At 42.2% G+C, this 15,155-nt stretch overlaps 1 protein-coding gene across 14 annotated transcripts in view; it reads right to left on the bottom strand.

Annotated features, from left to right (window-relative positions):
* RFX3 (regulatory factor X3) overlaps positions 1-15,155 on the bottom strand; it is a 249,452-nt gene that overhangs the window by 166,126 nt on the left and 68,171 nt on the right. For 4 of the 14 annotated variants that reach the window (XM_075931654.1, XM_075931642.1, XM_075931645.1 and 1 more), the window contains one exon: positions 8,471-8,550. The exons of the other annotated variants lie outside the window; for them this stretch is intronic. The gene's annotated coding sequence lies outside the window, so the exon portion shown is untranslated. Of the gene's footprint in view, positions 1-8,470; positions 8,551-15,155 lie in introns of those variants that run through there. 14 annotated transcript variants of the gene reach the window in all.

Raw genomic sequence — 15,155 nt, 5'->3', positions numbered from 1 at the left:
TACAACCATTTCATCTATGAGGTCCTCGTTACTCACCAAAACCAAATCTAATATAGTATCCCCCCTTTTTGGTTCAGCAACTACTTGATGAAGGAATTCATCAGCTATCACATCTAGGAAAATCTGAGCCCTATTATTATTACTAGCACTTGTTCTCCAGTCTATATTTGGAAAGTTGAAATCTCCCATGATTACGCAGTTTCCATGAGTATTTCATTCATTAAAAACATTGAAGAGGTCTCTATCCATATCCAAATTGGATCCTGGTGGTCTATAAAACACTCCAAACACTATCTCAGGGGAGGATCTGATAGTTTTCTTCCCCAATGTGATTTTTGCCCAAACAGACTCTGTCTTCTCCATTCCATCACTCTTTAATTCTTTACAATCTACCTCATCTTTGATATACAATGCGACTCCACCACCTTTTACCCTTATTTCTGTCTTTCCTAAATAGCACATACCCTTCAATACCTGTACTCCAGTCATGCCTAGTATTCCACCATGTTTCTGTTATTCCTATATCATCTGGTTTCACTCCCTGGACCAGTAGCTCTAGTTCCTCCATTTTGTTACCTAAGCTTCTCGCATTGGTGTACAAATATCTTAATTTTTGTTGTTTGGCCTCACTCACATTCTTTACCCAATTTGGCACGGATGTTGTACCTCCAATATGACCTATTAGACTAGTATCCACCCTACCCTTCCTCATGTACATTCTCCTACCCCCAGCTATATCCTTTCTTACTTTGTTTTCCTCCCTCTCAGTGTTAAAATCCGGGGTAGAGATTACTTGGACATCTCCCAACCGTCTCCCCCAAATTCCTAGTTTAAAGCCCTCTTAATCAGTTGAGCCAGCCTCCATCCTAGAAGTCTTTGACAAATCCAAGATGGCTACTCCTTATAACCCCATCATCAGCCACATTTGTGCTTGTAAACTACTTGTTTAACAATTTGTTTCAGCATCCTTCCAGGTACCAAATTTGGGCCGGCTGGTCTATAATTCCCTGTGTTCCCTTTTTTTCAAGTTAGATACTGTGTTTGCTCTCATTCAACCTTCTGCGATTTCTTGAAGCTAACTGCTAACCGTTCTGAGACTACTTCAGTTATTTCCTTTAAATTGCCTGCAAAGAATTTTATCAGAGCCCACTGACTCGAATATACCATACTTATTTAAACATTGATAGAGATGCAGCCATGTTAGTCTGGTCTAGCTGAAAGAAAAGACAGAAGTATGTAGCACTTTAAAGACTAACAAGATGGTTTATTAGGTGATAAGCTTTCGTGGGCCAGACCCACTTCCTCAGATCAATATGTGGACTTTTCTTGTTTCCTTGAACCATCTTGTTCATCTTTAAAGTGCTACATAGTTCTGTCTTTTGTTTTATCTAAATATTATTCCACTTGTTCTTTCCTTAATTTGGCTTACATTTCTTGCCCCAAAATACCTAGCATGGACTAGGGATGTTAAAAGTTAGTTAAAATAGTAACCGCGGAATTGCTGAAAATCCCAGCAGTTACACATGCTGTGGGCTTTGCTGTATAAAGTTTATTTAAGCTTTATACTGCAGAGCCTGCAGCAAAGCCTCCCCTGGGGCAGCCAGTCCCTGCTAGCTCTGCTGCTGAGGCAGTGAAGACGCCTCCCCAGGAGCTGGGAAGTGTTTAACTGATAATATTAACTGATGAGCATCAGCTAATTGGTTAATCTCTAACACACTGGCGGCAGGAAATATGGCAAGACAGGAGGCACATCTCTTAAATCCTAGCTGTTTTCCATTCATGTACATCACTGAATCTGGAAAACTGTTCGAAGGTAGAGAACTCAACGGACCTTTAAAAATATAAATAAAAATACATTTGAGTAAAACAAAACAATCCCATACCAATCCTAATTAACTAAGACTAAAAACTAGCTAAAGGCATGGTATGGCTTGAAGTAGTAAGATATGGAAAAGCTCCAGTCAGTTTGGCATTGCAGCTGGCAGGGAACTGAAGTAGTCAGAGCACCATGTTCCCTTTTGTAGGTTCACTCACTGTTCAAAAAAAAAAAAAAATGAAGGGACAAGCAGGAGACAGCGAGAGTGCGCGCCAATGGGCTACAAGGCATTTCATTGTCCAAGCTGAACCTCTGGTACACCCTAAGAATGAAAATGCATAGAGGCTGTGATGTAGTGTTGGTACCTTGCTGGTTGCTAGGCTTGAGCTGTGGGTGACCCCCACTGGCTGCTGTCTGTACCACGGCCCAGCAGAGTAGCTGATGGGTGAGGTAGGTAACCTGTTCTACTTGTTACCTCCCAGGGAGAGGAACAAAGGGAGGAAGGCAGAGTGCAGCCCCTGGTTGGGGGCAGGGCTGGAAGTTAGGCAGTTTCTGTCTGGTATCATGGAGGAAGCAGCCTAAGCAAGGGGCTGGGATTTAGGGGCCCAGTCTCCCCCATCTCAAGGGGGGGCTGAGGCATCCTAGGCCTGCCCTGTAACCAGATTACATCTATGCTGTGCTGTATCCTGGAGAAGCTATAAACTCCCTCTATTCTACTGGCTGGTGGAGTCTGTTCGTGCCATTATGGGGGTGCAGAAGATGGAGGAACCTCGACGCGCTGTCACAGAGGCCACCCAAAGAAATGCTATTATCCTCACTGTACACAACTTAGGCATGAGGGACTTGCCTACGGTCATATACAGGGAGGCTGTAGCAGAGCAGCAAATTGAACGCAAATTAAAAGCAAGCATACATTATATACTGATGACTTATAAAATACGCAAATGCACCCCATATGTCTTTTTCAGAAAAGAAACCAATCTCTTGCATGCTTTGTATCAAAATGGTATCCCTTTAACATAAATCAAACTATGATGTTGCTATGCTTTTCAACTGTATATATTTGCATTGGTTTTGTCATTATTACTTAGTTTCTTTCAAGCAGATTTTCAATCAATTACGAGTGCTAAAAACGTTATTTCAGCAATCTAAAATCCATATTCTTTTCTCTATAATTTACAGTGCTCGTACAGAACAGAACCTCCAACACAATTGAAAAGATCTTTTATAATATTTTACCTTTGTTGTTTCTGCACTAACAAACGCAAATACGGCAACCCTTTTTCAAAATTTATTTCTAAACTCCACAGTGCTACAAGAATGATATATTTAGAATTTTTTAAAAATAAATAAATAAAGCACTGAAACATTGCTGTTTCTTGTAAAGAACCACCTAGCTGTCAATCATTCTCTCTCTTGCAGCACAAATATACTTTGCAGCTTTCACTTGTCACTCCCATTATATGTAATGTAGGCAGCTTAGCACTAAATCAATTTAAAGAACTGCAGAAGTTAAATACATACATTATTATTATGATGACAGAAAAGGCTATGAATGTCTTGCGGCTCCATTTGCTTTCTTTGTTAAAGAAGAAAAAGCTAATTATCTGCAGCTGTCAACCATGAAGACCTAGACCTATTTAAGTCAACATTAGCCTTGGACAAACTAAAACATTTTTCATATTTTACCCTGATTGTTTTTTCTTCTTGGAAAACAGAATTTCATTATAAAATATTAATCATCCTGTAGAAGAGTGAAGCAAAAATACTTGAGAAATAAAAACTATAGATTTGTATCCTTTTTAAAAAACAATTCAATGTAATATTTCAAAGATGTTGCTACCAAAAATACACTTATAATATTAATTCTGTAATTAGGATAAACAAAATATAGACAGATGTAAAGTCCATTTAATGTAAAGAAATGTGCAAAAAAATCTAAATTCATAAAGACTATTTGGTTGCAAAAATATACTTTATGGGTGATTTAAAGAAGCAGCTCTGTTCAATTATTAAATTAAAAAAGCAAAGGTTGCCATGCGTATTGGGAAAAGTAAAACTGAAAATTCAAACAGCAATAATAAAATGAAGTCTTCTTAAGCTTTGAAATGAATGCTGAATACTTTCACTTACTAAACTTCCGGGGAATTGAGCAAAGACATAACTTTTACTGTACCCTCTTTAAAACATTTTTCCCGTTCCATGAAATCCAATAACATCTCAGAATGTTAAGTAGCAGTTAATAAACTAATCCAGTAGTCAATCGAATTTCCAATGACTACTTAATTAGTTGAGAAGGAGGTTAGTTTTGGACCACTGCAATTCTGCTTTTTAAATATAGTAAGAGCCAGGCAGCTTTTACTACATTTAAAAGGCAAAGCCGCAGCGGTGCACCCAGCGCAAGCCGGGACTGAGCAGTCAGACCACTGCAGCTCTGTTTACTACATTTAAAAAGCAGAGCCATAGCAGTCTAGGACCCTGCACAAGCTGGGACTGATGAGTTCCGGCTCACGCCGGGTCTCCCGCTGTGCCTCTGCTCCTCCCCCTGCATAGACAGTGCTGGGGGGAAACCGGCTTTTAGGCTGGCTCTGCCCAGATCCGTCTCCTGCACCCCCCCCCCCCTTTGCTATCTCTGATATAATAGCAGCAAGGGAGGGTGAGTCGTTAAGTACTGACTCGATTAGTCACTTACATCCCTAATAACTTTGCATTATTTGTTAAATACAAACTAGAATATACAAATCTGTAACAACATTTATACTATTCAGCATTACCCAACAAGAAACAGCCAGGAGATTTCACAGAAAAAGTAAACTTATGTCTAGACTTAATTTATTAGTTGTTTACACTTGCAGCTCACTTTTAAGGCTCACACTAAGAGTATAGATTATTTTGCCATATATTTTCAATAAAAAAATAAAGATAGAAATTTAGCTTTAAATGTGACTTTTCTTCCTAAACCACCTCTAATAAGGGTAAAGTTCCTTCATTAAGGGCACGTCTAGACTTGCTTTCACTTTCGAAAGAAGATATGCAAATTCAGCTCAAATTTGCATATCTTCTTCTGATCGCTTTTTCCAAAGAAGTTCTTTCAAAAAAGAAAGTAGTTTGGACACGGTTCTTTCGAGAAAAAACCCTTTTTTGAAAGAACTGTGTAAACCTCGTTTTTTTAGGAAAGAACGGTTGTTTTAATAAAGGGTTCTTTTCTCGAAAGAACTGCGTCTAGACTACTTTCTTTTTCGAAAGAACCTCTTTCAAAAAAGCGATTGGAAGAAGATATACAAATTTGCATCTCTTCTTTTCAAAGTGAAAGGAAGTCTAGATGTGCCCTTACTGAAGGAACTTTCCCCTTATTAGATGTGTGCCACAGTGCCCTAAGACCTATTGTGCTTGGCAGAAGCGATCACTTACAACGAAACCTTTCTAAATCTATAGTAGGATTAGAAAAATAAACTCATATTGGATCAGTTATTATATATCCTCCTGCTGCATTTATTTTATGTATTAGCTGACCTACAAACAGTATTAACCGAAATTGACACAAAATATGTTTTGGCCATGATTCCTACAGTATATTCACTCCCTTTACTTTGCGTTCCCTGCTTCTTAAGATCAAAGCTTTATTTCATTGTTCTGACCATGTTTTTTTTAGAGACTAAAAATTATTGGCACTTAAGAGTAATCTTTCCATTAATACTTTCTATTTTGTATTGCTGCTGTGGCCAATCCATTTTTATTATTTGTAACTGTACGCAGCTCTTATGTGCCTAGATCTGATGAACAGACAATTGCTTTCTGCCTGTATCGACTCTGTTGTAGTACACTCCCTATTTGAGCCTCTCTTGTTGCCTCTTGGAAGAGTGAAACTTCATAGAATTATGCGGGTTAAGAAGGGACTGCCAGAGTCATCTAATCTAACCCTCTACCAAGATGCAGGATCTGTTGTGTCTAAAGTATCCAAAACAGATGGTTATACAGCTTCCTTTTGAAAAATCTCCAGTGAAGGAGCTACTTGTTTTTCTTATTTATGTAAGTAGACTACTAATGTTAAATGTTTATGTCTTTTCATAACTTGAACTTCTCGGAACTGGGACACTTTGCCCTAGCTGCTCCTGGACCAGAGCTCCAGGAGTTGGGAAGCTAGCAGCTAGGAGCCCTGCCAGGACCAGCAGTAGGACTATGAATGTTTAACTGGTTAAGAGGTGAAGGCTGGAGCAGCTGCACAACTGCTGTGGGGCCTGCCGCAGGTGTGGGGTACTTTAGTCCAGCAGGAGGAAGGGGCTGCTCCAGCCCAACTGCAGTGGTCAGGGCTCTCACTCCCACCCCCACTTCCCACTCACCCTGTTTAATTGGTTAACCAGTTAAACTTAACATTTAACTGGTTAACTAATTACATGGGATTTTACATTCCTAGCTTGGAGCCTGGCCAGACTGGTGGCAGTGGGGCCAGCAGCCCAGCAAGGTCAGCAGCAGAAGAGTTGGTGTTGACCTAACCTGGGCCAGTAAAGTCCTGGATATCAGACCAGGGAGGTACAACCTGTATATAGATTTCTGGAAAATTATCAAAGCCAACATATCCACTCTTAACTCAAGAAAGCTGATGCTGTTGTGCTTCTCTAACCATTTCTCTGAAAATGAGAAATAATATTAACAAAGAAAGGCAGATAAGCACCTCCTTCTCTAACTCTCCCTGCTTCTGTCTCCTTTCTCCTCCCCTTATCCCACTTCCAGAGCATGTGCAACTGTACACCACAACGTACTCAGTCTACTCCCACTCCCTTATTCCTCCCTGATGTCTGTTTCTTTTTCTCCCCACTCCCAACAGCTCCCCTTATGCAGTCTACTTTCTTCACAGACATCAACACTCTTTCCCCTGATTACATACTTCAGCAGAATGGACTCAACTCCTGTTGAACTGATTACCTTACATTGGAGCCAGGAGAGGTATTATTATATACTGACACATTTGATTTATGGAGGGGAGAGTTGACAGGGTGAACAAATGCTTTGATTTCTTACTCCAAGCTTCAATGTTTGCAGTATATTTTATCACATTTTGAATTTGTTAAATTATCTTAAACTGATGAAACTTGTGCAACTTACTCAATGACTGCTATTAATTCTTTTTATAGGAAGGACCTAAGAGAGTATGCAATGGGGGCATGTCTACACTGGGGAGTTATTTTGAAATAATTCCCCTTATTTCTAAATAAGGTGAGCGTCCACACTACCAATCCTGCTATTTCAAAATAATGGACTTGCTATTTTGAAATAACTTCTTCTTCACAAGCAGGAGTTTATTTCAAAATAGTTATTTCAGGAGTCATTATTTAGAAATAACATATTTTGAAATAACCTGGTAGTGTAGACAGAACCTGGAAGAGTAAAGTATGTGCTTACAAAAAATAGATTGTTTCAAATAATCAAATGCAGATCAGTAAGAAGCAAAGATTGAATGATCAAAAGCCATTCTTGTAATTTTTATAGCTATTGGTATGACAGATTCATTAAGTCGGAGACTAGGTTTATTACAGAAATGTCTACATAAGTTTGACTGATCAGTTTTCTGTTAATGTTATGATAGCATTTAAAATGCTAGCAATTATTTCATAATGCTCCAAATTTAAAAATAAAAATGAGCCTAAAATAGCAGCAGAATATACCCAAATCAAGATAAATAATAATGAGAATACAAGAAAAAGTCATCTCCAGAAAAGCAGAATAAAAATAAATCAGCCCACAAGGTGGCAGAGAAGAGACAGCAAAAACAAAACAAAAAACACCCTCACACCTGAGTCTGTCAATCACGGGTGAGTCTCTATTATTGAGTCATGCATCCATAAGACAGAAAGTAGTCAGATACATTACAATTCCTGATTAGGTAGTGAAGTGTTCACTGCTAAAATGTGTTGCGTATGTAAAAGTCTAAAAGGCAGAAAGCATCTTCATCCTGTATATTTCTGTTTCAGTGCTTACAACCTTGCATAATGATTTTGAAAGATGATGTTCCTTAGTTTTGTGGTTTCAGAGTGTGTTCTATTTCCTAAAAATAAGTTTTTATAGAGATAACCAAGATGTAAGTCTAAAGCAGGATTTCTTTATTCATATTTATTCTAACTAATCTTTGCAAAAAAAAGCATTAACCCTGACTCAAAGATTTGTCCAAGACATCTATTTTAAACACAATAAATAACATAACATATATTTCACTGCTATAATTAAAGAAAATATAAGCTGTTTAAAATTCAAGTGTTGTTCTAAAATCTTTATGGTTAACTAGAGTGTCTTGAAATTTGGTGTTCCTCTGGGCATGGTACCCTATGCTCTTAAGAGGCACAGCTTTTCTTAAAATTAATACATTCTGGCAATGGTTTGTTGTATGATAGTTATGGTTTGGTTTCTTGTTTGGTTTGTTTTTTGTGTATTTGATCACAGCAAGAAATTAAACAAGGGCACAGATAATCGCACCAGGCTCCCAACTGCTCAAGAGTTGCCCCAACAGTGTGTCTGGGAGACATCAAATTTATACACTATTTGAAAAAGTTTGGTAAGTTCAAAGTGGCAATGCTCATCTGCCTATTCATGCACCGAATGACTCTGAGAATGTGCACAGAATGATAACTTCTTAAGAAAACTACCACTTCATTACACGACCTGGGATGCTTGAGTCTTGATATGTTACAGTCACTGAATGAAAGCACCATCCTGAGTTTGAATTCAACGTAGGACAGATTCTGAAATTTAAAAAAAACACACCATATATATTGCTCTAATCTGCCTCCGACAAAGGGGCAGGCACTTTTATTTTAGAGGAAAGTAATCTTAGTACAGAAGAATATTCAGAAATCATATACTTTTTTAATGCAAATAAATTACACAAGCAAATATTAGGTGGAAGAAGAGGATGATGGGGTGGAAGATTATGGTAGGACTGGGGACCCAGAGAAGACCTTGGGGTCTTTGTCACAATCCTCAGGTCCCAGATATTTGTCACCCATGGTAATTGAGCAACATTTCCTGTTCTCTTGATGTGTCAGGGTGTGGGGGGCTTTCCATCTGTGGCAGTCTGAACTTCTTCCCTGCTCCCCTCCATGTAAGCCAGGTTCATAGTTTCCAAGGACAAAAGGGCAAATGGTGATAATGTACTCTGATCTCCTGAATATAGAGCCCATAGAGAACTTTACCAAAATAATTCTTGGAACATTATTTTCAGAAAAACACCCAGTCTTGATTTTAAAATAGTCCGTGATGGAGAATCCACCATCAGTAAGCTGTTCCTATGGTTAAATTATCAGTGAAACTATAAGCCATATTTACAGTCTGAATTTTTCTAGCTTCAACTTTGAGCTATTGGACCATGATATAATTTTCTCTGGTAGACTGAAGAGCCCATCATCAAGTCATCCCTTAAAATTCTCTTTGTTAAGCTAAATAGATCAAGCTCCTAGAGCTTATCACTATAAAGCATGCTTTCTAATCCTTTAATCATGCTACGGACTCTTCTCTGAACACACAGCAATTCATCAACATGCTTCTTGACTTGCGGAAACCAGAACTGAAAACAATATTGTGGAGGGGCCGTATCTTTCTGAGAGTGGTGCGAGCCCTGCTCAGTGACCAGCAGGGAGGTGGTCACTGTTCTTCTGGGAGCATCTAAGCCCCGCAATATGCCCACCAGGATTTGGAGGGCCTTGCACTTCCTGTCCCCCTGACGTAAGTGAGGATCTGGAGATCTTGCCTTTCTGGGAATGTCTGAGCCCCTGTCCCTCTCTCCTTCCCCAGACATGTGGGCCAGGACTAAGGTCCTTGCCCCTCTGAGTGAGGAGCTTAGAACAAGTACACCCAGAGCATGTACCAAGGCAAGAGCACACTGAAACCAGGGACGGGCATGGGCATGGGCATGCTTGAGAATGGGATGGGCATGACTGACATATCAGAAACTCTCCACCACTGGGAGATGGGAAAGGAACACCCCCTGACATAAATGGAGCAGTTCATGTCTCAGAGCTATTGTTCAAGTGGTATTTAAGTCCAAATTCTTTCATCTAAGACCACTTCATTGAGATGAATGGGTCATTTAACACTTCTCTGAATCGGCTATGCTGCTGATGGACGTATGGAAATCTTCCCCTCCATTCTCTTTCTCATTTCAGACAATATAATGGAGCCCAGCTCTGCTCTAGCTAAGGTTGGGTAGCTTATAAGTGACATTTAAAGGACACTTTTCTAAGTGCTGTAAAATCTACATTTATATGAATAGTCTTTTCATTTGCCAAACCACATGGCAGCATAAGGCAAGGTTAATGATCGAAATAAGGAGACATTTGAGCAAGAGGTTCCCAGGACAGAAAATTCAGAAAATAACAACATTTAACTTCACAGATTTGAGTAACTTCTGAAACATACCTTTGGCGGAAATCTGAGAATGAACTGTAAACATTTACAAGATTTTATTTGGGGATGGGAGGGCTTTTTTTAAAAAAAAATTACACACGCATCAGCACACTGGCAAAAGAAGGGGTGATTAGAGTAAAAAAATAGGCAGCAATGGGTAGAAGGGCTTGGACCTCCAGTGAGGGATCTGGAGAGAGAGAAATTATGGGAATGGGTGGTAGGTGAAGGAAGAGGGATTGTGCAAGTTCACATAAGGCAGCAAAGGGACAAACTAGGAAAGGGTTTGGGACTGCTCACGGTTATGGAAGGGGGCTGGGGTGCAGTGCAGGCTTACCTCTGGTGGCTCCCAGTCAGCAGCACAGCAGGGTTCCTAAGGAAGGCCTGTTCTGGCACTGCAGTCTGTGCTGATCTCCAGAAACAGCCAGCAGCAGTTCTGGTTCCCAGGTGGAGGGACACAAGCAGCTCTGCATGCTGATCTCACCAATAGGCACCCCCTTCATTGCTATTGGCCAGTTCCCAATGTGCAGCCGATGTTCAGGGCTGGGGCATCACGCAACACTCCATAGGCCCTCCAACTTTGAGCCAGTTCTCCTGCTGGCCACCTCCAAAGTACAGCATGTCCATGGTGCCAAGACAGGCTGGAAGCCTGCCTTAGCACCTCCACTGGCCACCTGGTTACTACCTAAGTTCCTTCTAAGTCACACAGCTGCCTAATTAACACTGTTCAGGTGCTCAAGAAACCTGCCCAAGGAGTCGAACTGCTGAAGGAGAGCCTCCTCACCCCCAACCTAGCCTAGACTCCAGCCTGCCCTGGCTGGGGGAGAGTTGGCCTGAATTCAGCACCTCTGCCTAGGCCTGAATGCAATTGCGGCCAGAGCAGCCTGGCCCTGGCGATTCCCCCTGTCAAGACAGGAGTAGCCTGGCCTGAACTAGGGATGTTACATTTAGATTAACTGGCTAATCATATAGTCTATGCAATTTGCATTGACCATTCGATTAGTTGATAAGGGCACCTTCACCTTTGAAGTGTAGCAACAGACTCAGGGCTTTTGCTACACTTCAAAGGTGAAAGCGCTGTGGGGAGCACCCATGCAGTCCCCCACTGGCCCTGTGCTGCGTTTCAAAGCTGCAGTGCTGCATGGAGCCCAGAATCAGCAAGGGAGTCCCCAGCTGGCCCAGGGCTGCATGCTGCAGTTCAAAGCGGGAGCACTGTGGGGAGCCCAGGGTCTGGCCTTGGGTTCCACATGGCGCTGCCACTTTGAAGCACTCCACTCCTTTCTCTCCCTCGTCCCCCCCCCTCCCGCCCCCACCACTGCCTCTTTCTAATAGGGGCAGCAAGGAGGGGGGAAGTGACTAGTTAACTAGTGTGTTGACTAGTCATTCACATCCCTAGCCTGAACCCAGCCATGGTGTTAGGATCTACCGTGGATGGGAGAGGAATGCCCACCCTGCAGCCCCAGCCTAGGAGCTGCCATAGTGGGGAGAGGCGATTTTCACTCCCAGCCCAAGTGCTGCTGCAAGGAGAGAGAAATGGGGGGGTCCTTTCTCTTCATAGTAACCCCAGAACACCTTCCTTCACCCAAGCCCCCTCATCTTTTGTCTCATCCCAGAGCTCAGCTCTCCCCGCAGCCAGAATCCTTACACTCCTGCACTTAAACTCTCTGCCCCAGTCCAGATGCCCCAGCAACCTAGAGCTTGCACCTCCAGCCCTCACATTCCTGCAACTATATAACAAAACAGTGAAGGTTTTGGGACATAGACCATGGATGAGATTCCTCCCACCTTGTTAGCAAGTATACACTACAAACACTGGGATTTCCAATATAACAAAATGTACAGGAAGTGGAAGGAGCACCAAGAAATCACATAGTAATTGTGTGGATTGAACATGGAAATCACCTTTGGCCTGAGACTATTCTGGGCTCTGCCACTGGTCTGATGGGTGACCTTAGGTTAGTAAATTCAGCACAATGTACCTCAAATTTCCCATCTGTAAAATGGAAATAATGATGTATAGTTAAGATCTACTCTTGGAAAAGCTACATAAAAGTTAGCTCATCTGATTATAACCTAACTACAGAAGCATATCAGCACAAACCTGGATGAGAACTAAATTCTCCAAAAGCATTTTTCCTTGTTTGATAATCTAGGAAATTAAATTGAAAAAAAAGATCATCAATGCAAAGTTAACATGCCCAGTAATAGCATATGCTATTCCAGATCATCAAATTCAGCAAATCTCAAATATCAGAAAACCAAGAAATCCAGAGTTAAGGTTAATGTCCACACAGCCATAAGCTGCCCTCTCTGGGTAACATTCAATATGCTCACAACACACATACATTCTGCCTTTTCATTGTGATGGACAGTTGCTAGTTGCCCTGCACTACAACACTGAGCCTACTACTCCTCTGACAGAATACCAAATTTGTACTTTATCAGCTACTTCATACCATTTTAAAACCCCTTCACATTTGCACACAGAACACTACCTAGTCTATACTTTCCCCTCCCCATAATTTAATCCAGATACTCCTCTCATATTCCTAGTGCCCTGCTACTGACACAACCTACATATTTTTGTATTTAAATGATACAGAGTATTACCTCAAAGTACACATCCATTTCTTTCTTCTGATAGCACATACTTAGGTGCTGGCACCCAGATCTCCTCATGTCACAAAGTTCTATAACACTCCTCAAACTAATCTCCAGTCTATTTATAGCAAAATCACAGCTCTTCCAGACTGCTACAACGTATTCGTTCACCACTCAATACAGCTAGAGCTGAAGTGCAGCTGGATAATTCCTAGGAACTACTGTGAATTCCTGGGGAGCAGAGTTAAGGTTGCATGTGTGTTTACCTCCACCACTCTGTATTTTCTAGTTTTCAGAAGGCTGAGTTTTGTTGAACTCGGTGTTCTGGAATGGAACAATCACCAGGAAACCTTAATGCCACATGAACAATTTTTTCGCCATTTAATTATTATTTGCTTTTCATTAGTGCCTAAATGGTACAATCAGGATACCACTGGGCCAAGCACTACACACACAAAAAATATGAAATGGTTCCTGACCAGAAATAGTTACAATCCAAACAAATAATACAGACCAGCATCAACAAGCAGATAACTAATAAGTACAATCTGAAAATATAAACTCTTGGTAACTATTATTTGGTTATATTTGTTAATTCCCTAACCTTTCCCCACCTGCTACGTAGTCATCTAATTATACAGGTGAGTAGATTTTTCATTTCTTTGCCTTCAAATAAAAAATATAATCAATCAAAAAGGCTAATCTTAAAAAAAAAAAATCACCTTATCCTTTACTAGAAAGTTCCTCTCTCCTCCAAAACTGAGCAAAACTGGATGTCATTGTCATGTGGGCTATTTCAGGCCAAAGAGGGGACGGATTTAAATTCAGATCCAGGCCCCAGCATGAAAAACTAATTGCCAGATGCTCCTCCATTTTAAACTGAAGGAGTTCCGCAGCAAGCACCTCCACTCATCTTAATTTACAGGCAGTCCCCGGGTTACGTACAAGATAGGGACTGTAGGTTTGTTCTTAAGTTGAATCTGTATGTAAGTCGGAACTGGCGTCCAGATTCAGCCGCTGCTGAAACTGATCAGTTTCAACAGCGGCTGAATCTGGACGCCAGTTCTGACTTACATAGAGATTCAACTTAAGAACCCCAGGCATTCCCAAGTCAGCTGCTGCTGAAACTGATCAGCAGCTGATTCCAGGAAGCCCGGGGCAGAGCAACTCTGCCTTGGGCTTCCTGTAGTCAGCTGCTGGTCAGTTTCAGCAGTGGTTAACTTGGGGACGCCTGGGGCAGAGCAGCTCGGGTGCTGCTGGGTTGGTCCAGTAGAGCGGCCACTCCTCGGCGCTACTGGACCAACCCAGCAGCACCCCAGCTGCTCTGCCCCAGGCATCCTGATTCAGCCACTGCTGAAACTGATCAGCAGCGGCTGAATCAGGACTCCTGGGGCAGAGCAGCTGGGGTGCTGCCGGGTTGGTCCAGTAGCGCCAAGGAGCGGTGCTGCGGGACCAACCGGCAGCGCCCCACCTGCTCTACCACAGGCCCGGGCTTTGCTCCACGTCTCCCTGGTCTGCTGGGGGGGGGGTCACTAGCTGCGTCCCCCCCCCCCCAGCAGACCAGGGAGACGCGGAGCAAAGCGGCAGAGGACCCGGGCCAGACCGCGGCGCTTCCAGATCAGCGCCGCGGTCCGGCCCGGGTCCTCCGCGGCATGGCTCAGCATCTCCCTGGTCTGCAGACCAGGGAGACGCTGAGCAAAGCCGCGGAGGACCCAGCCGGACCCGCGGCCGCTTCCAGCTGATCTGGAAGCGGACGCGGGTCGGGCCCCAGGTCCTTTGCCGCTTTGCTCCCCGTCTCCCTGGTCTGTTGGCTCCCCCAGCAGACCAGGGAGACGGGAGCAGCTTTTCTCGCCCCGGAGGAGGCGGGCAGCGGGACCAGGAGTCCCGCCGCTCCAGTCCTCTGGGGCGAGAAAATCCCCGTTCGTAACTGCGGATCCGACGTAAGTCGGATCTGCGTAACTCGGGGACTGCCTGTACTTTCTACTTTATTATCTAAAATGCAAAATACTGTAGTAGCTAAATGCTGTACCTTGGCAATAGGATTTGCAGAGAGTTTTTTAAACAAGCATATTTTAATTATATAGGGCTTAACAGGTCAAAAACCAAACTTCAAATTCTTAGGACTCCACAGGTAGCAAGTGCAGATCCTATAGAATAGCTATGATATACTAGTAATTAAATAACCTACTTATCAAAAATGTGTCCCTTTTAACACAGGACTCTAAGGAAAAGATGCTACTTCAAATACCCCTTTACTTAGCTCCAACTGATCCATCTACTGTATCTTCTGTGTGGCGCAGTACACATATCTAGCAATTTACCATTCTGTGTGAATATCTATATGAAA

The sequence above is a fragment of the Pelodiscus sinensis genome, chromosome 6 (assembly GCF_049634645.1).
Source record: "Pelodiscus sinensis isolate JC-2024 chromosome 6, ASM4963464v1, whole genome shotgun sequence".
NCBI classification, from domain to species: Eukaryota; Metazoa; Chordata; order Testudines; family Trionychidae; genus Pelodiscus; species Pelodiscus sinensis.
Note: the sequence above shows the minus strand (reverse complement) of the source record. Positions and strands in the feature narration are given on the sequence as shown.